The 22,029-nt window shown below is 39.6% G+C and overlaps 1 long non-coding RNA gene across 1 annotated transcript in view; it reads right to left on the bottom strand.

Moving 5' to 3' along the window:
- LOC106508256 (uncharacterized) overlaps nt 1–22,029 on the bottom strand; it is a 448,820-nt gene that overhangs the window by 177,930 nt on the left and 248,861 nt on the right. The window contains exon 4 of the long non-coding RNA XR_014830950.1: nt 1,297–1,426. This is a non-coding gene — a long non-coding RNA (uncharacterized LOC106508256). The remainder of the gene's footprint in view (nt 1–1,296; nt 1,427–22,029) is intronic.

Here is a 22,029-nt window from a genome sequence, read left to right on the forward strand (position 1 = left end):
TGTCTGTAAGATAGTCCCAGTTACCTGGGCTTTGTGACTTCGGGCAAGTTCCATCTCCTCTCAAAGTTTAGATGAGGAAGTACTAAAGCTCCCTCATGGGACTGTTGTGAAGATCCGTTAGGATATAACACAGAACCGTGCTTGGCCAGTATACAGTATCTGCCCAGTCAGTGTCAGATGCTGTTATTATTTTATAGCATCTGTTGATGTTACAGTGTGAGGTTTTCCATTTTTATTCGTGCAGAGTAACTCTGCCTCAACACCTTAATGCCACTGGTATATTATTATACAATTAACATATACAAGTCATACTGTCAGGAATACATGCAATTAATCAAATGTATGGAGATGCTGATGTCTTGTAAGCAAAGTCAGGTTGATTAGCAAACCCTAGCTGGTCTAACTGACCACAAGTGCGGCATGAAGCAACCAGGCTTTGGCCAGACCAGAGGATTCATGGAAAGCTTCAGATCCCTTGCTCAGGAACAGTTCTCACTCTTCAGCACCTTTCCAATTCAATTCACACAGTCAAAAATTAAAACAAGTTAGCAAGAACCCTAAGATTTCAATATCGACAGAATGTTCTTAAATTTTACTCAGTGTTAATATGGTTTATGACAGGAGGGTAGAAAGTTTCCCTCTAATTTTTTTAAGCTGTGAGCAGCAACATGAACAAATAATGCAGCCTGTACATTCAAGAACAAAGTTTGGAACTGTGATCAAATAAATGAACAACAAAGGAAAGCTGACATATTTAATGATAAATCTTTTTATTGTGCTGTGTGGTAATTAGACAAAATGAGAAGTTAACATAATGGCTGTAATTATTTAGTCATATTACTTTCATACTGTCAAACCAAATTTTCATGGATTTTTTTTCTTTCCATTTTGTTAGTTCTTTATTTATAAAAACGCTTCATGTTGATTATTTTCTCTGTGCTACTTAATTTCAATGGACTCCTCACTGCACAAAGGATATTTAGACATAAGCACACACACATGTTGGAAGAGAGATATCTGGGACATGAGACTCCATGTCCTGAGTTCCTGCATCTATTGAAGCTCCTTCTCTGACTCAGGGTAATAGCTCCTAGGACCACCTGTTTTTCAGCCTGTGAGGCTCAAACCTTCCCCTCCACTTTTCATTCTCTCCTGAGATGAGAGGTTCTGGACAAGAAAACTGCAATAGTCCTTTTTCCATAGAAGGATCACTACCCCATTTGGTGACACTGGCTGCTCTAACAAATAGATCCCCACATATAAAGACTAACATAATAGAAATGTATTTTTGCTCACCTAAAAACTCAAGGCAGGTGAGCCTGGTTGGCATGAGACTCTCTTCTGTCTAGTGATTTGAGGACCCAGGACTCCTATCTTGTAGCGGCTCCACTGTTCCCAGAGCCATGTCTTCATTGTCTACACTCATCTGGCAAAAGAGAAGAGCATAAGATTTTGCTACTTCTTAGAAACCTAAACCCTGACATTGCACCCATTACAGCTATTAAAACTTGGTCATATAATCACATACATATGGAATTCCCATTGTGGCTCAGCGGAAATGAATCTGACTAGTATCCATGAGGATGCAGGTTGGATCCCTGACCTTGCTCAGTGGGTTAAGGGTCTGGTGTTGCTGTGAGCTGTAGTGTGGTCCAGTGAGCTGTGGTGTTGCTGTGAGCAGTGGTGTGGTCCAGTGAGTTGTGGTGTGGCCCAGTGGCTACAGCTCAGATTTGAACTCTAGCCTGGGAAACTCCAGGGGTGCAGCCCTAAAAAGATTTTTTAAAAAAAATCACACACTTAACTTTAAGGGGGACTCAGAAATGAGGTCAAGCTCTTAGTTTAGGAAAAAGAAACAGGTTTTGATGTACAGCTCTCAATCTTCACCCTTCTCAAAATAAGTGTGGAAATGAGGAATTAGAGTCAGCAAAACAGACATTGAATAGAAGAATGGGGTTGGGGGAATGAAATGATGGAAAACAAAAGAAAACAAGAAGCTATAAGTTTACTACTGAGATAACTGGGAAACATGAATTTTTTCTGTATAATAGTATTATATTAATGCTAAATTTCCCAAGCATGATAATTATGCTGTGGTTGTGGAGAAGAATGACCTTATTTTTAGATGATAGCTGCTGAAATGCTCAGGGGTGAAGTACCATTGATGGCTTCAACTTATTCTCAAATGCTCCCCCAAGTGCACGTACACGTAGAAAAAAAGAGAGGGAGGGAAAGAGAGACAGAGAAGAGAAAGAGAGGGGGAAGTCAATTGGGAGGGAGGAAGAGCAACATGCTTAAATGTTAACAATCCACAAATCCTGCTGAAGCCTATTCAAGGAGCAAAGGCCTGTGGTATAACACAGGCCAGGAAGGACACAATAGGCTGAGAACAGGAAGTGGATCTGGATCCTGGGAGTATAAAATGTCTGATAGTGAGGGCCGCAGATGAGCACGGAAGGTCAAAATCATGACAGGGTTTGCATGGCATGAGGCTTGACTTTATGTTGCAGCCAATGAGGAACCATTTAAGGGCAGGCTGGAATAGGTTTGCTGGGTCTTTTAGGTAGAATGTACTCAGGGAAGATTTAAGGGGAACAATTCTGGATGAAAGGGATGCAATTTCATTCACTTAACCATTTCAGGTGACGGCCCTGTGCTGGAGGCTGTAGATAGGGAGCACTGGATATGTGGAGGAGCAAAATCAGACTTGGCTCCTACCTTTTTGGAGATTAGGGTCTAGTGAGTGGAGAGAAACATATAATTGTAAGGACAAGTGTAAAATGACAGCTGTGACAAGAGTTAGGAAGCAGATGTTCATGATGCCCTAAGAACTTATGATGGCTACATTTGGCTTGCTCAGGGAAAGCAGCATCTCCAAGAAAGTGGTGTCTGAGCTAAGACTTATAAGACAAAAAGGAGTTATTTAGGAAAGACCATATCAGGCAGAGGAAACAGCATGAATAAAGGCTTGGTTGTAAAGAGCAGGGCATATATGACAAAAAGAAAGACCAGCATGGCTAGAGGACAATGAGTGAAAAAAAACTTTTTTTTTTTTTGCATGATAAGCTTGGAGAGAAAAACAGGGACCAACCCTTGTAGTGCTTTGTAAGCCATGTTAATGGATTTTGGTTTTTATCCCATGTGCACTGGGAAGCCTTTCAGAGCATGTAAATAGGTGAGTGCTGGGGGAAGGGTGAGAGACATAATCTCTGGAGTTGCATAGTGGAGATTGGGATATGCTACAAACCTCAGGAGATCAGTTATAAGACTGTGGCACCATCCCAAGAGAGGTGATGAAAGGTGGAGAAAGGGGATGGAGGAAAGAAATCCTTAGATCACAAAACGCGTAAAATTTGGTGTTTGGTGTTTGATTTGAAATGCCACAGTTATAAGGTTGAAGTTGGCAAGAACTCGCCAGGCGATGATGTTATCAAGTGAAAGAGAGAATACTGAAGAGGAAGCAGCTCATCATGACCATGGGGAACTCAGACTGAGACAGGTACCGTTTGGGGTACCAGGTGGAGTTGTCTAGCAGAGGATGAGGTGAATGAGTCTGAAATTTAGGAACTAGTGACTTGTGAGTGCTCAACATTTAAACAGAGATTGAGGTGATGTCAATGCTAAAACTACGCCATCATTTGAGGCCAGAGAAACAGAGCCCATTTCAGAGACAGGGAAGCAAAGATCAAAGAAAGACACAAATAACCAGGAGAATCCAGAAGAACAAGAAGCCAGGGGGTAGGGAGATTCAAAGTGTCAAACGTCTAGCGGGTCACTAGAAAATAGGAACCAAAGAACATCCAGGGCCGTGGTAGCTAAGAATATCACTGGGCACCTCAATGACAATTGTTTCAGCAGAGGGATAGGACTAAGGTCAGAAACCGGCAACATGAGGGTATGGGAAAAAGAAATAGCAGCCATAAATTAATCTTGGGGTAGTTGTTTAGATGACCGAGTACACAGACAGATTTGACAGTGGCCGTGGGGTTTGGGAGTGTTTCATTCTATTACTCATCCATCATGTTATCTTGAATGTGTTTTATGAGTCAGTCGTGAAATAGACACATAAAAAACGAAGGCAGTACCCTTCTCTCAAGAAGCATATGTGCTGAGTGATTTTCAAACTCTATTCCGTAGAATGCTGAGTTCTGGTGATACGACTGGGGGACAGGATTCAGAGGAATGGCTGAGTAGCTAGACTGTGATTCTTAGCCCTCCTCATAACACCCCATATCTTTTTCATGGCCATCTACATTTAAAACATGCTTTGCAAAAATACACTCTGTTGCTAAGGGGACACGTTTATAAAGTAGTTCTCTAGGGGATACAACATTCTAGACCAGGGGTCAGTGAACTTTTTCTGTAAAGGAACAGATAGCAAATATTTTGGGTGTGTTGGACCATATGGTCTGCTATAGCGACTCTGCTGGTCTATAACTAAACAGCTTGAGACAACAGGAATGGGCATAGCAAAGTTCCAGCAAAACTTTATTTATAAAAACAGGGGGCAAATGGCAGTTTGTTGACCCCTGTTCAAGATGTTGATGAGATGCAGCTGGACACGTCAGCCTCTAATTCCTGAAAGTATTTCTGTAAGACATAGGATATCATAAAAGAGTTACTATGTTCTGGCCCCTCTCTGTTTCCCTCGTTTCTGGCATTCTATGACCCTTAGCTGCCTGATTTTGCTGTCTTACCAAACGGAGGGCCTGTCATCTCCTAACCCCCACTGAAGATCACTAAAATGTGTTTTTTTTCCAACCCTTCCCCCCATATTTATCTTCCTAATTTTCTGTCCATTTTATTTTTCAATTTAAAAGCAGGAAGTTTTTGTTTGTTTGTTTGTTTTTAAATATTGTCCCTCAAAATAAGCAAAAACAATCTTTAAAAATTGTTTGCTGGCTGAAGACATACTGCCCTCAACAAAACACAGGACGCGGGGAATGAGGTTTCATTAATGGTACTTTGGGAAAACATCGGCCTTGAGAATTCTGATACGATGAGCTCCATGTCACACCAGAAATCCGTCAACAGAAACACAGGGCTCCATGGGCCAGGCCCTGCCCAGAAAGGAGGCTTCCAGCTCCCTGGAGAGGAACTGGCAGCCTTTAGGAAATCCACGGCAGCCGTGTCAGATCAGAGCCACATCACTCTCTGGAGCTGGGTAATAAAATAAGGGAAGGCCGGGGGATGGAGACCTTCCATGTTCAGAGAGGAAAACCCCCTGTTGCCTTGTTTTGGAAAGTGGAAGGGAGGGGACAGGGGAGAGGATGGAGGAGTCCAGGAATCGGGCTGACCAGCATGAAGTCTTACTAGCCTGGCTTGTACGGCTGCACAGACTCGGGGACTGTACCCTTTCCTTCCACCATCATCCTGCCTGACCTGGTGATGATGGCTCAGACTCCTCTATCAGAATTTCTCTAGGAATGCCTGGACAGGATGCTTTGGTCAAATGATAAAATGCAAAAAATATGTTTCAAAAACAAAAGCTGAGTCCTGAGAGCAACAGAACCTTTACTATACACCGTCATGGGAACGGCACTGGGGGCAGGTAGCTTGAGACACGGCAGGAGGGGAACGAGGCTTGACAAAGGGAGATAATTCTGGAGCAGAGGTCCAAGGCTGCAGTAGCGTGTAGCTGGACTGGCCTGAGGAGTAGGTTAAAAGAGTGGATGGGCTAGAGGAGAAGGGTGTGAGATAAAGGCGAGGATAGGGGCACAAAGACACATCTCATTCTTGGGCCAGAGGAAGTAGGAGAGAGGCCTGGGAGGTCATAGTCAGCTCTCAGGCCCCCAACTTCCATTATTACTACCCAGCTACTTTATTTATTTATTTTTGATTTTTTGGCCACCCCACTCGAGCTGCAGTTGGAACCACTGTGCTGGGCTGGGGATCAAACCTGCTTCCTGGCACCGCCAATCCCACTGCGCCACAGTGGGAACTCCTCCCCTACTTTTAATATAATACAAATGATCTCTGTATTACTAAAATGGCACATTGCCTCTCGCTCACAGTCCTAGAGACTCTGATTTAGAAAGGAGCCCCAGAATCTTCCCTTTTTATGCATGCAGCTGGTGATTCTTTTTTTTTTTTTTCCTTCTTTTCTTTTCAGGGCCACACATGTGGCCTACAGAAGTTCCAGGGAAAGGGGTCGATTATGAGCTACAGCTGCTGGCCTACACCATAGCCACAGCAATGCTGGATCCTTAACCCACCAAGTGAGGCTGGGGATCAAACCTGTATCCTCACAGACACTATGTCAGGTTCTTAACACACTGAGCCACAATGGGAACTCTGAAGCTGGCAATTCTGAAAACCACTGCCTTCCCAGGTTGTGACAACTGTGTTCAGAATCAACCACAACAATGCACCAGGCTTCCTTTGGTTGAGTGAGCAAAGGTTCTAGGGTCTGGGGATGCTGAGTATGAGTATGCCATCATTAGATTCAAAGAGGAAAATACTGCTTCTTTATAAAAATACTGTGATTCTAACATGCAATGTTTTAGAAAGTTATTTCTCATTTGATCCTCCTGACCCAATGAGGTAAGCAGGGCATGAATTCTACAGATGAGACACTGAGCCTCCCAGTGACATTTGCCCAAGGTCACATGGCTAATAAATGACAAAACAAGGACTAGAAATGGAACCTTCAGACCCCTCATCTACTATATCTACTATCTTTTCTCTCCATCCCACTGCTCCTCTCTGTCCCACCCACAATCCATATGATCGGCAGATTGAGGCCACAGAGTTAGCAGTTAGCTGACTCAGGGTTGCAATTGGCCCTCTGACTTATAAACTTAATCATATTACATTTTAATGCAGAAGTAGCAGGTTAGAATCATCTAGGCTTCTTGTTCAAAATAAAGATGCCCTGGTTCCAGTCTAAACATGCTCAATTAGGACCTCGGAAGGCATGGCCTTGGAATCTGCATTTTTGTAAAAGTGCCCCAGGTGATGCTGATGCTGAAATGTCCATGACCAAACGCAATAACCTAAGCAAAGTAAGTTCAAAATCAACTCTTGACTGGACTTATTGCCCAGGGAATGGATTTCCTGCCCAAAGGACTGCTCCCACCCTCAATTCTACGCTTCCTCATTGTTTTGTTCATTAGCAGCATCTCTGAAGGGAAGAGAGAGGCAATACAGGGTGAGTTAGTCATTCAATTTGGGAGTATCTCTGATGGTATAAGAAGATCGAAATTTTTCTCTCTCCTATCCCCAAACCATGCACAGCCTGTCAGAAACCTTAGAGGGGAAAAATAAGGTTTAGAAGGCTGATTAAAAAAAAAAAAATCTTGACTCTCACAAACTGCAGTAGATGCTTCAGACACACACCTGGCGTGCTTGCTCATTCTGTGAGGGTTGTGCATGGAAAAGATCAACCCACTCTCAAAATAGAATCCAGATATACAAAGGAATCTGCAATAGCCTCACGTATTTGTACACAATGCAGTGTAGCTTCTGGTATTTTTATTACCAATCAGAAGAGGCTTGTCACAGTCAGCCATCTGCTTGAGTCACTGCCTGGCTGCAATGTCCGTGGCTTTAGAGAAGCAACATCAAAATCAAAGCCCAGACTCATGGAAAGTCACAAAGCAGGGAGCCGACAGTGCCCTGCAAGTGACACCCTTCAGTGTCCTGAGGGACCCAGTCATCTCCTACGTCAGAAAAACTTGCCTACACGCCTGGATTCTTAAAGAGAACAAATGCTTATGACATCAGGTAGGAGCTATTATATTTGTTCTCATGGAAATGCTCAATTTTTTAAAGTACTCTCTGCAGTCCCATTAAAATTACAGACCTCCCCCACTCCTGCTTGTCCACATTCTAATAGAGGCTTCTGAAAGAGAAGTGTGAGTGAGCCAGCACTGGGATTTTTCTTCAGAGTCAAAGAAATCCTGACTCCGATTATTGGCTAGAAATAATCCAAGAAATCATCTTATTCTTTCCTATACTTTCTTTTAATCAATGTAAAAAATTCTTTCATGCCAATAGAAAATTTTCTGAATCTGAGATTTTTGTTTGATTACAAAGTTAATAAAATGATCTAAGCTCGTTATTCCACATCTAATCCTGACATTGAAGGTTTAGGAAGCAGAAAGCAAAGATGTGCCAAACCAAGGGCTTGCCTAATACACTCTATACCTATGAAGATCTATAGCCTAAAATAAAAGCTGTAAGAAAATAGGATTTTTTTAAAAAAAAAGAATAATAATTCAACCAGCACCAAGAAGGAAGGTGCCTGAAGTTGGGGATCACCAAAGAAAATAAATTAAGAAAAAATTATTTTGAGGTCTGGAAACAATGGTCAGTAGGGCCCTCCTCTCCTACCCCTTGCCTCAAATAATAAGGGGTGGAATTTTGATAGGTAAAGAAAAAGAACAAATGGCGTGTGTTGACAAAGACGTAGGCAAGCTTTTGCAAATACGCAGTCTGCCATCGAGCACAGTAGCGATCTCAGAGGTACCTTAATCCATTGTGTGAATGTTTCTTGGCATTTGTGCTGTGCAAATCAAGGACAAAATAGGCAGGGGAATGTAACAGCTATTTCTCTAGAAAACCATCCCAGATTTGTGGGCGGAGGTCAAGGAATAAGCAGAGGGTCGGCCTGCTTCAGGGAAATGGCTGGCCCTGTATGAAAACACACTGTTGACAGAATCTGTTCTTGGGCCAACTTGGAGCCAACCACAGAACTCAAACCTGATGGCCAGGCTAACACCATCCACTGTAGCTACTATTTCCTGTGCTTTTCCAGCCATCACAGCCAAGGGTGCTTCAGGTTTACATGGCCATATCCGGAAACCTTTGTACATCCAGAGAAGTTTTCATTTTGCCTCTTTCCCTTTTTATAAAAAAAGACTCCAGAAGTCTATTTCAAATTAACAGCCACTTATTATTAACATTATTATTATTTCTTTGTGGTAGTCATCAAGAAGCAAAAGATTGTGCACAATTTCAACTATGTAATTTTAATTGTTTTCAAAGGAAGAGAAAATGAATGTCAGGTCCAACAAGGTCATGTGCCCCTTGAGCAAATAATTGTCTCCACAAGCCTCTTTTGATGTATTGAAACTGGAGTAGACTGTTAATGCCTTTCATTTACAGAGGCAAACTCAGGCTTCTGTAGCATTATATAGTTTAGAGTCTAAAGCAAGCCCCCCAGGCATTAGTCACATCTTTCTGGGTAATCATCTAAAAATAGGGATGGCCTTTCCAGCTACCCTTTGTAGTTGAAAATGCAACTATAGAGCTGACTTCTAATGTCCATTTCATACACTCTCTCTGATCTATTTCTTTTCTCCTCCAAACTTTCACATTTGGGGGAAAGGAAGAAACTTATACTAAAGGCTAAGAAAACTGGATTATATTTCCTGACTTGTAGCTTAATCAATACTTTTTGGTAGCATGTAAACAGAAACCCACTCGGACAAACATATAAGAGAGGGAGTTTTTTTTCTTTTTTCTTATAAGGGTTTATGAATGAAACCATAGAAAGAAAGTACAAGAGGAATGCTCCTGGTATCAAGTGGAACCAGCAAATCGAAAGCCATTAGGAAGCAGGGATACTGTCTCCAGAATGCCACATTCTCTTGTGTCTGTACCCATCTGCAATGGATTCATTTTCTTCCTTTGATCAGATTTTTTCACATACTGTGGCAAAGATGGCTGCTTGATAAGCCTCAAGTTCAAAAGAACCAGCAGAGGCTGACTAGTTCCTCTCAGTGTCAAACCTAAATTCCCTGGAGAGTAAATGTGATGGGCTCATATCTACCTCTGTTCCAATGATTAGGACAAAAGAAGAGTCACGTGGTACAAACTTACTTCTGGGATCAATTTCACATGCAGCAGTGTTCAAGAATGGGAGCCATGTGTAAGATAGATACTCCCAAATGAACCTACTATAACTTTTCACCCCTTACTTCAGTGGTTGATGTTAAGACCTGCCTGTGACCTGAGAAATCCTGATTTCTAGTCAGGAAACTGACAATGGGTGAGGGATCAACACAGACAAATAAATACCAGATTCAGGCAGTGTGCTAGGTAATATGTTTCAAATAAACATAGATCAGGATTGCTCAGCATCAGCATGCTTGACATGGGCTGGCTAATTCTCAGTCATGGGGGAGGGTTGCCCTATTAATTTTATGATGCTCAGTATCCCTGGCCTCTACTCATCAAATGCCCATGGCACCCTACCCCTACACCAGTTTTGACAACTAAAAATGTCTCCAATCATTGTTACTGCTTCTGGAGAGGGGGCATTTTCTCCCTGTTGGGAAATCACTGCAGAGAGCAGTATCTAATCACAGGATGGAACACAAAAATCAGGCCCGGAGATCCAGAAAAGCTATCTGGAGATGATATGCTGAAATGAGATGGTGAATTTTTAAGAGGCAGTTAAGAATTAGCTAGAAGAACCAGGGAAGTAGGTTGGGGAATGGCAGAGAGAACCCATGTTTTCTAATTCGTGGTTCAATGTTTTTTCACTACACCAGTATTTGCGGGACTGTGTTACTCAGGACACTAATCCTTCAAAGTCCTGCTAGATAGTTGATGAATAGATATTTCCATGGTCAATAACTTAGACCTTCCTCTTGGAAGTTCTAATACATTTTATTTTACACAACACATTCTAGTACAGTAAAGGCCCTGAGAAGTCCTGGAACAGGCAATCTTTTTAGCTTTGTGGCAATCTTTCATAAAGAGTATTGGCTGTGGGAAGAGAGTCCCCTGATCTGAATACTGGTTCTGTCACTTAACAGCTGTACATCATTGAAAAAGCTATTTAACCTGTCAAAACTTCGACTTCTATCTGTAAAAATGAGATGATTGTAGCAGAACCTATGTCATAGGGTTACCAAGATTACACGAGATAGGACTTCTAAGGCACCTCACACAGTTCTTATGAGAGGTACTCAGCAAACGATAACCCTAGCTTAAACACCAAGTTTTAAACATAATATTTCCCCTAAAGGTTTTGACCACAGAATCCAGTTTTCATTCCAAGAAACACACTGTAGAAAATTCTATAGGGCACTCTGAGCCACTCACCTATCAGAGTCTAACTTTAACACAGAACCTACATGGCTACCATGCAGGCTGTAAGGATGACACAGGTTAGAATCTGAGGACACAAGGGTTTGGGAAAAAAATATGGCATGGTAGTTGTGGCAAATGCTGTGAGAAGCCTACCCAGCTTCCTGCCTGCTAAGAGAATCCTGATTTTGTTCAAGGGAGGACTTTTTCCAGCCTCAAAAGATGAATCATGATTGTTGTAAGCCAACCTTGACATTCTTTCACTTTTACTACTCAGCCTTTTCCCCATTTTCACTTGTATCTGGGGGTGGCCAAAAGACCCAGTTTTCTCCAATAATATAAATAAATGTGAAAGTCTGCTGAGAAACTTTTGGAAATGATTGGTTTTTACAAAAGATACAAGTAAGAGTACTCATACAAGAAAATGAAATGCTTGTACTACCCCCCTTTTTTTCCTGCCTTGAGCATAGATGTGATGTGTAGAGTTGGAGCTTCCATTTTGCGATAGGGAGGCAACAAGCAAAATGGCACACTGCATTTCATATGGTGTGAGATTCAGTTTTCTAGTGTTTTGTTGAGGATTTTTGCATCCATATTTGTCAAATACAGTGGTCTCTCATTTTCTTTTCATGTAATGTCTTTGTATAACTTTGGTGTCAGGGTAACACGGGCCTCATAAAATGAGTTTGGAGATATTTTATTCTCCTCTGTCTTTTGAAAGAGTTTGTGAAGAGTTTATATTAATTCTTTTATAAATGTTTGGTAGAACTCAGCAGCAAAATCATCTGGGCCTGGAGTTATCTTTGGGGGTATTATTATTATTATTATTTCAATCTCTTAACTTGCTACAGGTCTACTCAGACTACTTCTTTTTGAGTCCTATGTATTCATGTGTGTGTGCCTTGCTAGGAATTCATCTATTCTAAGTAACCTAATTTATGGGCATGCAATTGTTCATAGTATTCCTTCACACACCTTGTTATTTTTGTAAGGTTGATAGTGATGTCCTCTCATTTCTGATTCTAGTAACCTGAGTGTTATTTTTTCTTCATCAATCTGGATAAAAGTTTGTAAATTCTGTCAATGTTTTTGAAAAAATAAATTTTGGTTTCATTGATTTTCTTTATTGTTTTTCTATTCTTCATTTTGCTCTAGTATTTAATATTTTCTTCCCTCTTCTTTCTTTAGGTTTGGTTTGTTCATCATTTTCCCAATACCCTAAAGTAGAAGATTAAGTTACTGATTTGGAATTTTTCTTCTCTCTTAATATAGGCATTTGCAGCTATAAGCTTCCCTCTAAGCCATGCTTTACCTGCATTATATAAATTCTAGTATGTTGTGTCTACATTTTCATTCATCTCAAAGTATTTTCTGATTTTCATTTTGAGTTTTTCTCTGACCCACTGGTTTAGGAATGTGTTGTTTACTCTTCACGTATTTATGAGTTTCCCCCTTTTTTTTTGTTACTGGTTTCTAATTTCACATAGCTTATGGTCTATCCTGGAAAATATTTCCTGTACACTTGAGAAGAATATATATTCTGTTGTTGTTGGGTGGAGCATACTATAAATGCCTGTTAGGTTTAGTTGATTTGTCATGTTCAAGTCTTGTATTTTCTTGCTGTTCTTCTGTTCAATTGTTCTACTCATTATTGAAGATAAAGTGCTAAGTCTCCAACTATCATCATTGAATTGTCTATTTCTCCACCCATTTTTGTCACATTATGCTTCCTGTATATGGTTCTCTGTTACTACATGTTTATAATTATTATATTATACTGGAGGATTGATCCTTTAATCATTTTAAACTGTCTCTGTTTATCTCTAGTAACATTTCTTGCTTTGGAGTCTATTTTGTCTGATATTGATACACCACTCCAGCTTTCTTATGGTTGCTAATTGCATGATATTAGCTTTTTCTAACCTTTTACTTTCAATCTATTTATCTTTTTGAAGCTACAGCCATGCCTCTTATAGATAACATATGGCTTGATCTTATTTTTTTCATCCAATCTGACAATCAATTCCTTTTGATTGTTTAATCCATTTACATTTAATGTTCTTATTGATATAATCAGATTTATGTCTGTCATTTTACTGTTTATATTTGATGTATCTCCTGTATTTTTGTTCTTATATTCTTTATTCACTGCTTTTTTCTGCATTAAGTGAATATTTTTGAATGAAACATTTAAATTGACTTTTAAAATTTTGTTTCTTATTTACTATTTACATTATAACTTACTTTTTTAATAGTTATTTAACCAATACATTTTTTTTCTACTGTATGAAATAAGCTTCATGGTTACACTAGCTTAAGTCTGATTATACATAGAAATGTTATTTCTATATAGCTTTATTCATTTTCCCCTTTTTGTGGATATCTACAAATCTATACACATTTATTAATGATATAAAGCCAAAAATACATTATTATAAATATCATTTTATCATCTGTAAACATTTCCTTGGCTGAATACAGCTTTGCTCCCACTCTCTTTTGTACTGTTATTGGCAAATACATTTCAAATATATTGTATTACTTACAAAAATACAATAATTTTTAAAATCACACCCTAAAAAAATAAATAGTTAGGAATAAACCTAACCAAGGAGACAAAAGACTTACATGCTGAGAACTGTAAAACATTAATCAAGGAAATTAAAGAGGATGCAAAGATATGGAAAGTTATTCCATGCTCCTGGGTTGGAAAAATTAACATTGTAAAAATGGTCATATTACCCAAAACCATCTACAGATTCAATGCAATCCCTATCAAACTACCCATGACATTTTTCACAGAACTACAACAAACAATCCAAAAATTTACATGGAACCACAAAAGGCCCAGAATCGCCAAAGCAATCCTGAGGAACAAACACCAAGCAGGAGCAATAACTCTCCCAGACGTCAGGCACTATCCCAGAGCCATAGTCATCAAGACAGTGTGGTACTGGTATCAAAACAGACATACAGACCAATGGAACAGAACAGAGAACCCAGAAATAAACCCAGACACCTATGGTCAATTAATCTTTGACAAAGGAGGCAAGAACATAAAATGGGAAAAAGAGAGTCTTTTCAGCAATTGGTGCTGGGAAACCTGGACAGCTGCATGCAAAGCAATGAAACCGGAACACACCCTCACACCCTGCACAAAAATAGACTCAAAATGGCTGAAAGACTTAATGTAAGACAAGACACCCTCAAACTCCAGGAAGAGAACATAGGCACGACATTCTCTGATAGCAACCTTACAAGTGTTTTCTCAGATCAGCCTCCCAAGGCAACCGAAATGAAAGCAAAAAGAAACCAATGGGACCTAATCAAACTGACAAACTTTGGCAAAGCTGAGGAAACCATAAAAACAAAAACAAAAAGACAACTTACAGCATGGGAGACAATAGTTTCAAATGATGCAACTGACAAGGCCTTAATCTCTAAAATATACAAACAACTTATACAACTCAACAGCAAAAAAGCCAACAACCCAATGGAAAAATGGGCAAAAGACCTGAATAGACATTTCTCCAAAGAAGACGTACAGATGGCCAACAAGCACATGAAAAAATGCTCAACATCGCTAATTATTTGAGAAATGCAAATCAAAACTACCATGAGATACCACCTCACACCAGTCAGAATGGCCGTCATTAACAAGTCCACACATAACAAATGCTGGTGAGGGTGTGGAGAAAAGGGAACCCTCCCGCACTGTTGGTGGGAATGTAAGTTGGTACAACCACTATGGAAAACAGTATGGAGGTACCTCAGAAAACTATACCTAGAACTACCATGTGACCCAGCAATCCCACTCTTGGGCATATATCTGGACAAAATCTTCCTTCCTTAAAAAAGACAAATGCACCCATGTGTTCATTGCAGCATTATTCACAATAGCCACGATATGAAAACAACATAAATGTCCATCGACAGATGATTGGATTAGGATGATGTGGTATAAATACACAATGGAATACTATTCAACTATAAAAAAAGAACAAAATAATGCCATCTGCAGCAACATGGATGGAACTAGAGACTCTCATACTAAGTGAAGTAAGTCAGAAAGAGAAAGACAAATACCACCTGATATCACTTATATCCGGAGTCTAATATAGGGCACAGATGAACCTTTCCATGGAAAAGAAAATCGTGGACTTGGAGAACAGACTCGTGGTTGCCAAGGGGGAAGGGGAGGGAATGGGATGGACTGAGAATTTGGGGTTAATAGACGCAAACTATTTCCTTCGGAATGGATAAGCAATGAGATCCTGCTGTGTAGCTCAGGAAAGTATATCTAGTTGCTTGTGATGGAACATGATGGAAGATAAGGTGAAAAAAAGAATATATATATATATGTGTGTGTGTGTGTATGTGTGACTGGGTCACTTTGCTGTACAATAGAAAGTGACAGAACACTGTAAATCAACTGTAATGGAAAAAAGAAAAATCATTAAGTTAAAAAAAATAAATATATTTCTCTATGTTTCAGTCCAACAATATATTTTATACATATTTGGTTGTGTGACTGCTTTTTATACTGTTGGGGAAGCAGCGATTCTGTGATGTGTTGCCCTTCCCTGGGATTTCTGAAATAGTGCCCTGAGCATGGAACATTCCTTTGCATGGTGGCTAGGGGCCAAGCTATTGCTTGGTCTCTCATTCTTCTTCTATTAGAAAAAAAAATCTTTCTTCTGTTCTGTTTATATAGTGAACTTCCTTGTATTGCTTAAGTGAATGCATCAATATAGCACCCACCCAGCCAGCTGCACTAGTATATCTTTCCCCCAGGGGGAGAGAACAGGTGTTAAACTCTAGCATGACAGGGGGAGCACACACTCCAACACCCTTTATCAGCTCTTTCAAAGGACCCACTAGCCATGTAAGATCAGGACATACCACAGATGCTGATCTTGCTGTATGTTTTCTCCTTTTTGTGAGTTAAGTGTTGTTTCAACCAGAACCTGTGCTGAGTTCTCCTTGGTGACTCCAAATTTGCAGAAGATGCAGTGGCCAAGATCTGTGGGCTCTACTGTGACTGGTATTGCTATTATCTTTGCCATCCTTCACATAGTGGGAATCCTTACTTGGGACTGGCAGCAGGATCTTCCTCCTCAGTATGCATAAGTTAACAGAAAAAAAGGAGAAAATAAGCATTAATACTGTCCCTTATAATTACCTAATTACTTTTTTGGATGATCTTTGGATTTTTGTGTGTGGATTTGAAATACCATTCAGGATCCTTTCCTTTCAGCCTGAAGAACTTCCTTTAGTATTTCTTATAATCTGAGTCTGCTAGCAACAAATTCTCCCCATTTTTGTTTATCTGGGACTATTTAAGGATTTTGTTTTTCTTCCCTCCCCTTCATCTTTTTGAAAGATTGCTTTTTAAAGTATAGGGTTCTTGACTGACAGGTTTTTTTTTCTTTGAACATGTTATCCCATTGTCTTCTGGCTTCCTTTTGTTTCTACTGAGAAGTCAGCTGTTAATCTTACTGTGGTTCCCCTGTAAGTAATGACTCCTTTTGCTTTTGCTGCTTTCAACATTTTTTCCCCTCGTTTTTGACTATGAGCATTTTTACTATGATTTGGATGTTTGTAATCCTCTTTGGGTTTAGCCTGTTGGAGTTCACTGAACTTCCAGGATGTGTAGATTAGCGTTTTGCAATAAACTGTGGAAGTTTCCGGGCATTATTCTTAATTTTTTTGTGTGTTTCTCTCTCCTCTCATTCTGACATTTCCATTATGTATATGTTACTGCACCTAATGGTGTTCCACATTTATCTGAAGCTCTGTTCATTTTTCTTCATCCTTTTCTCTCTTTGCATTGAATATAAATTGATTGATTTATATCAAGTTCTCTAATTATTATTCCTGCCAATTCAAATCTAGTACTGGTTCCTCTAGTGAATTTTTTATTTCAGGTATTGCAATTCCCAGTTCCAAAATTTCCATGAATTTTTTATCATAATTTCTACCTCTTTACCAATATTCTCTATTTGGTACAACATTGTCACTGTATCTTCCTTCTTTAATTATGGTTTACTTTAATTCTTTGAATGTATCTGTAATGGTTACTTTGAAGACTTTTTCAGTGAAACCCCAAATCTGGTCACTTTCCCAGGTAGTTTCTGTCATCTACTTTCTTTTCCAGTAAATGTATTATAATTCATTGTTTCTCTGCTTGTCTCACTTTTTATTGGAAACTGGACATTTTACATAATGTATTGTGTACTTCCTTATCTCTTAATGCTATTATTGTTATTTACTTGATTAGTGATTGGCTGGTTTGTTTTAGTGAAGTATATCCCCCTGCACGCCCACTCCATCACAGTTTTAACACTCTTATGTTGAAACTCAGGAGGGCACAATTCTGGGTATGCTTACAGTCACTCTAGGTGATAACAGTTTCTCAGAGTGTTCTTCATCTCTTTCTTGGGCCACACCCAGATGTAAGGTTCTACTGATTGCCAGCTGATTTATCTATTGTTTTGAATAATGCTCTTGAACATAAACTTCTCTGCACACTAATCCAAACAGAGATGCTCCCTTGAAGAAACCATTCCTGAGGTCAGTGTATGGCATTTGTTCTGGCTCCAGGAAGGATCCTCCCAGTTGACCTTCCTAGGTCTGTCCAACAATATAGTCAGCCTGCAGTTTAGCTTGTATCTTCTTCGAAACTAGGAATGTCCTCCCAATTGCTTTTCATCTTTACTTCCACTGTTTTTGAGAGCACCATTTGGCTTGAACACCACAATATTGCAAACAAAGTTGTTTCCTTTGGGAAGAAATCAGGTGCTATTTTATGGTCCATTTCTCCCCCAGAGAGAATCTTAGAACCAGAGTTCTGGAGCCGGGGGTAGAGACAACGGCCTGCATCTTTGAGAGTAACACTCCCACTCTGGGAGCTGAGCACTTAGTGGAAGGGTGTAGTAATCTGGGGTCCTCTTTTTTTAATTTTTTAAAATATTTTTATATTTTATAATGATTTTTATTTTTTCCATGATAGCTGATTTATAATGTTGTCAATTTTCAGCTGCACAGGAAAGTGACTGAGTCACACAAACACGTATACTTTCCTTTTTCTCACATTATAATCCTCCATGACAGGTGACCATACATAGTTCCCACTGCTATACAGCAGGATCCCAGGGCTTATCATTCCAAAAGCTATAGTATGCATCTATTAACCCCAATCTCCCACTCCCTCCTACTCCCTCACCCTCTCTCTTGGCAACCATGAGTCTGTTCTCCAAGTTAAAGAGTTTCTTTTCCATGGAAAGGTTCATCTGTGCCCTATATTAGACTCCTGATATAAGTGATATCAGGTGGTATTTGTCTTTCTCTTTCTGACTTACTTCACTCAGTATGAGATTCTCTAGTTCCATCCATGTTGCTGCAAATGGCATTATGTCATCCTTTTTTATGTATGAGTAGTATTCCATTGTGTATATATACCACATCTTCCAAATCCAATCATCTGTTGATGGACATCTGGGTTGTTTCCATGTCCTGGCTATTGTGAATAGTGCTGCAATGATCATGCGGGTGTATGTGTCTCTTTTAAGTAGAGTTTTGTTGGATATATGCCCAAGAGTGGGATTGCAGGGTCATATGGAAGTTCTATGTATAGATTTCTAAGGTATCTCCAAACTGTTCTCCATAGTGGCTGTACCAGTTTACATTCCCACCAACAGTTCAGGAGGGTTCCCTTTTCTCCACAGCCCCTCCAGCACTTGTTATTTGTGGACTTATTAATGAGGGCCATTTGGACTGGTGTGAGGGAAACATCAATATTGCAAAAATGGCCATACTACCCAAAGCAATCTACAGATTCAATGCAATCCCTATCAAATTACCCATGACATTTTTTGCAGAACTACAACAAACAATCCAAAAATTTATATGGAACAACAAAAGACCCAGAATCGCCAAAGCAATCCTGAGAAACAAATACCAAGCAGGAGCAATAACTCTCCCAGACTTCAAAAAATATTACAAAGCCACAGTCATCAAAACAGTCTGGTACTGGCATCAAGACAGACAGACAGACCGACCAAAGGAGCAGAACAGAGAACCCAGAAATAAACCCTGACACCTATGGTCAATTAATCTTTGACAAAGGAGGCAAGAACATAAAATGGGAAAAAGACAGTCTATTCAGCAATTGGTGCTGGGAAACCTGGACAGCTGCATGCAAAGCAATGAAACCGGAACACACCCTCACACCCTGCACAAAAATAAACTCAAAATGGCTGAAAGACTTAAATATAGGATAGGATACCATCAAACTCCAGGAAGAGAACATAGGCAAAACACTCTCTGACATCAACATCATGAATATTTTCTCAGGTCAGTCTCCCAAAGCAATAGAAATAAGAGCAAAAATAAACCAATGGGACCTTTCCAAATCTTGACTCTTGTGAATAGTGCTGCAATGAACATGTGGGTGCATTTGTCTTTTTTAAGGAAGGAAGGTTTTGTCCAGATATATGCCCAAGAGTGGGATTGCTGGGTCACATGGTAGTTCTAGGTATAGTTTTCTGAGGTACCTCCATACTGTTTTCCATAGTGGTTGTACCAATTTACCTTCCCACCAACAGTTCAGGAGGGTTCCCTTTTCTCCACACCCTCACCAGCATTTGTTATGCGTGGACTTATTAATTTTTTATTTTTATTTTTTTATATAATGATTTTCATTTATTTCCATTATAACTGGTTTAGAGTGCTCTTATAAATTTTCTACTGTACAGCATGGTTACCCAGTTATACATACATGTATACACTTTTTTTCTCACATTAGCATGCTCCATCATAAGTGATTAGACATAGTTCCAAGTGCTACACAGCAGGATCCCAGTGCTTATCCATTCCAAAGGAAATAGTTTGCGTCTATTAACACTAAATTCCAGGTCCCTCCTACTCCAAATCCCTCTAAGCAACCATGAGTCTGTTCTCCAAGTCCACGATTTTCTTTTCCATGGAAAGGTTCATCTGTGCCATATATTAGATTCCAGATATAAGTGATATCAGATGGTATTTATCTTTCTCTGACTTAATTCACTCAGTATGAGAGTCTCTAGTTCCATCCATGTTGCTGCAGATGGTATGATTTTGTTCTTTTTTATAGTTGAATAGTATTCCATTGTGTATTTATACCACATCATCCTAATCCAATCATCTGTCGATGGACATTTATGTTGTTTTCATATCGTGGCTATTGTGAATAATGCTGCAATGAACACATGGGTGCATTTGTCTTTTTTAAGGAAGGAAGATTTTGTCCAGATATATGCCCAAGAGTGGGATTGCTGGGTCACATGGTAGTTCTAGGTATAGTTTTCTGAGGTACCTCCATACTGTTTTCCATAGTGGTTGTACCAACTTACATTCCCACCAACAGTGCGGGAGGGTTCCCTTTTCTCCACACCCTCACCAGCATTTGTTATGTGTGGACTTGTTAATGACGGCCATTCTGACTGGTGTGAGGTGGTATCTCATGGTAGTTTTGATTTGCATTTCTCAAATAATTAGCGATGTTGAGCATTTTTTCATGTGCTTGTTGGCCATCTGTACGTCTTCTTTGGAGAAATGTCTATTCAGGTCTTTTGCCCATTTTTCCATTGGGTTGTTGGCTTTTTTGCTGTTGAGTTGTATAAGTTGTTTGTATATTTTAGAGATTAAGGCCTTGTCAGTTGCATCATTTGAAACTATTGTCTCCCATGCTGTAAGTTGTCTTTTTGTTTTTGTTTTTATGGTTTCCTCAGCTTTGCCAAAGTTTGTCAGTTTGATTAGGTCCCATTGGTTTCTTTTTGCTTTCATTTCGGTTGCCTTGGGAGGCTGATCTGAGAAAACACTTGTAAGGTTGCTATCAGAGAATGTCGTGCCTATGTTCTCTTCCTGGAGTTTGAGGGTGTCTTGTCTTACATTAAGTCTTTCAGCCATTTTGAGTCTATTTTTGTGCAGGGTGTGAGGGTGTGTTCCGGTTTCATTGCTTTGCATGCAGCTGTCCAGGTTTCCCAGCACCAATTGCTGAAAAGACTCTCTTTTTCCCATTTTATGTTCTTGCCTCCTTTGTCAAAGATTAATTGACCATAGGTGTCTGGGTTTATTTCTGGGTTCTCTGTTCTGTTCCATTGGTCTGTATGTCTGTTTTGATACCAGTACCACACTGTCTTGATGACTATGGCTCTGGGATAGTGCCTGACGTCTGGGAGAGTTATTGCTCCTGCTTGGTGTTTGTTCCTCAGGATTGCTTTGGCGATTCTGGGCCTTTTGTGGTTCCATGTAAATTTTTGGATTGTTTGTTGTAGTTCTGTGAAAAATGTCATGGGTAGTTTGATAGGGATTGCATTGAATCTGTAGATGGTTTTGGGTAATATGACCATTTTTACAATGTTAATTTTTCCAACCCAGGAGCATGGAATATCTTTCCATTTCTTTGCATCCTCTTTAATTTCCTTGATTAATGTTTTACAGTTCTCAGCATGTAGGTCTTTTGTCTCCTTGGTTAGGTTTATTCCCAGGTATTTGATTATTTGGGTGCAATTTTAAAAGGAATTGTATTTTTGTATTTCTTTTCTAATATTTCATTGTTAGTATACAGAAATGTGACTGATTTCTGAATGTTAATCTTATATCCTGCTACTTTGCTGAATTTGTTGATCAGTTCAAGTAGCTTTTCAGTTGAGTCCTTAGGGTTTTCTGTATATAGTAACATGTCATCTGCATACCGTGACAATTTTACCTCTTCTCTTCCAATTTGGATACATTTTCTTTCTTTTGTTTGTCTGACTGCTCTTGTTAGGACTTCCAATACTAGGTTGAATAACAGTGGTGAAAGTGGGCATCCTTGGCTTGTTGCAGATTTTAGTGGGAAGGCTTTCAAAAGTTGTTCTCCATTGCGTCTTATATTTGCTGTGGGTTTGTCATAAATGGCTTTGATTATGTTAAGGTATGTTCCCTCTATCCCCACTTTGGTAAGAGTTT

Source organism: Sus scrofa, chromosome 16, assembly GCF_054392235.1.
Source record: "Sus scrofa isolate SSC_HxYL_T2T_F1_AM1 chromosome 16, Sscrofa_HxYL_maternal_Yorkshire_Landrace_v2.0, whole genome shotgun sequence".
In the NCBI taxonomy this organism is placed as follows: Eukaryota; Metazoa; Chordata; class Mammalia; order Artiodactyla; family Suidae; genus Sus; species Sus scrofa.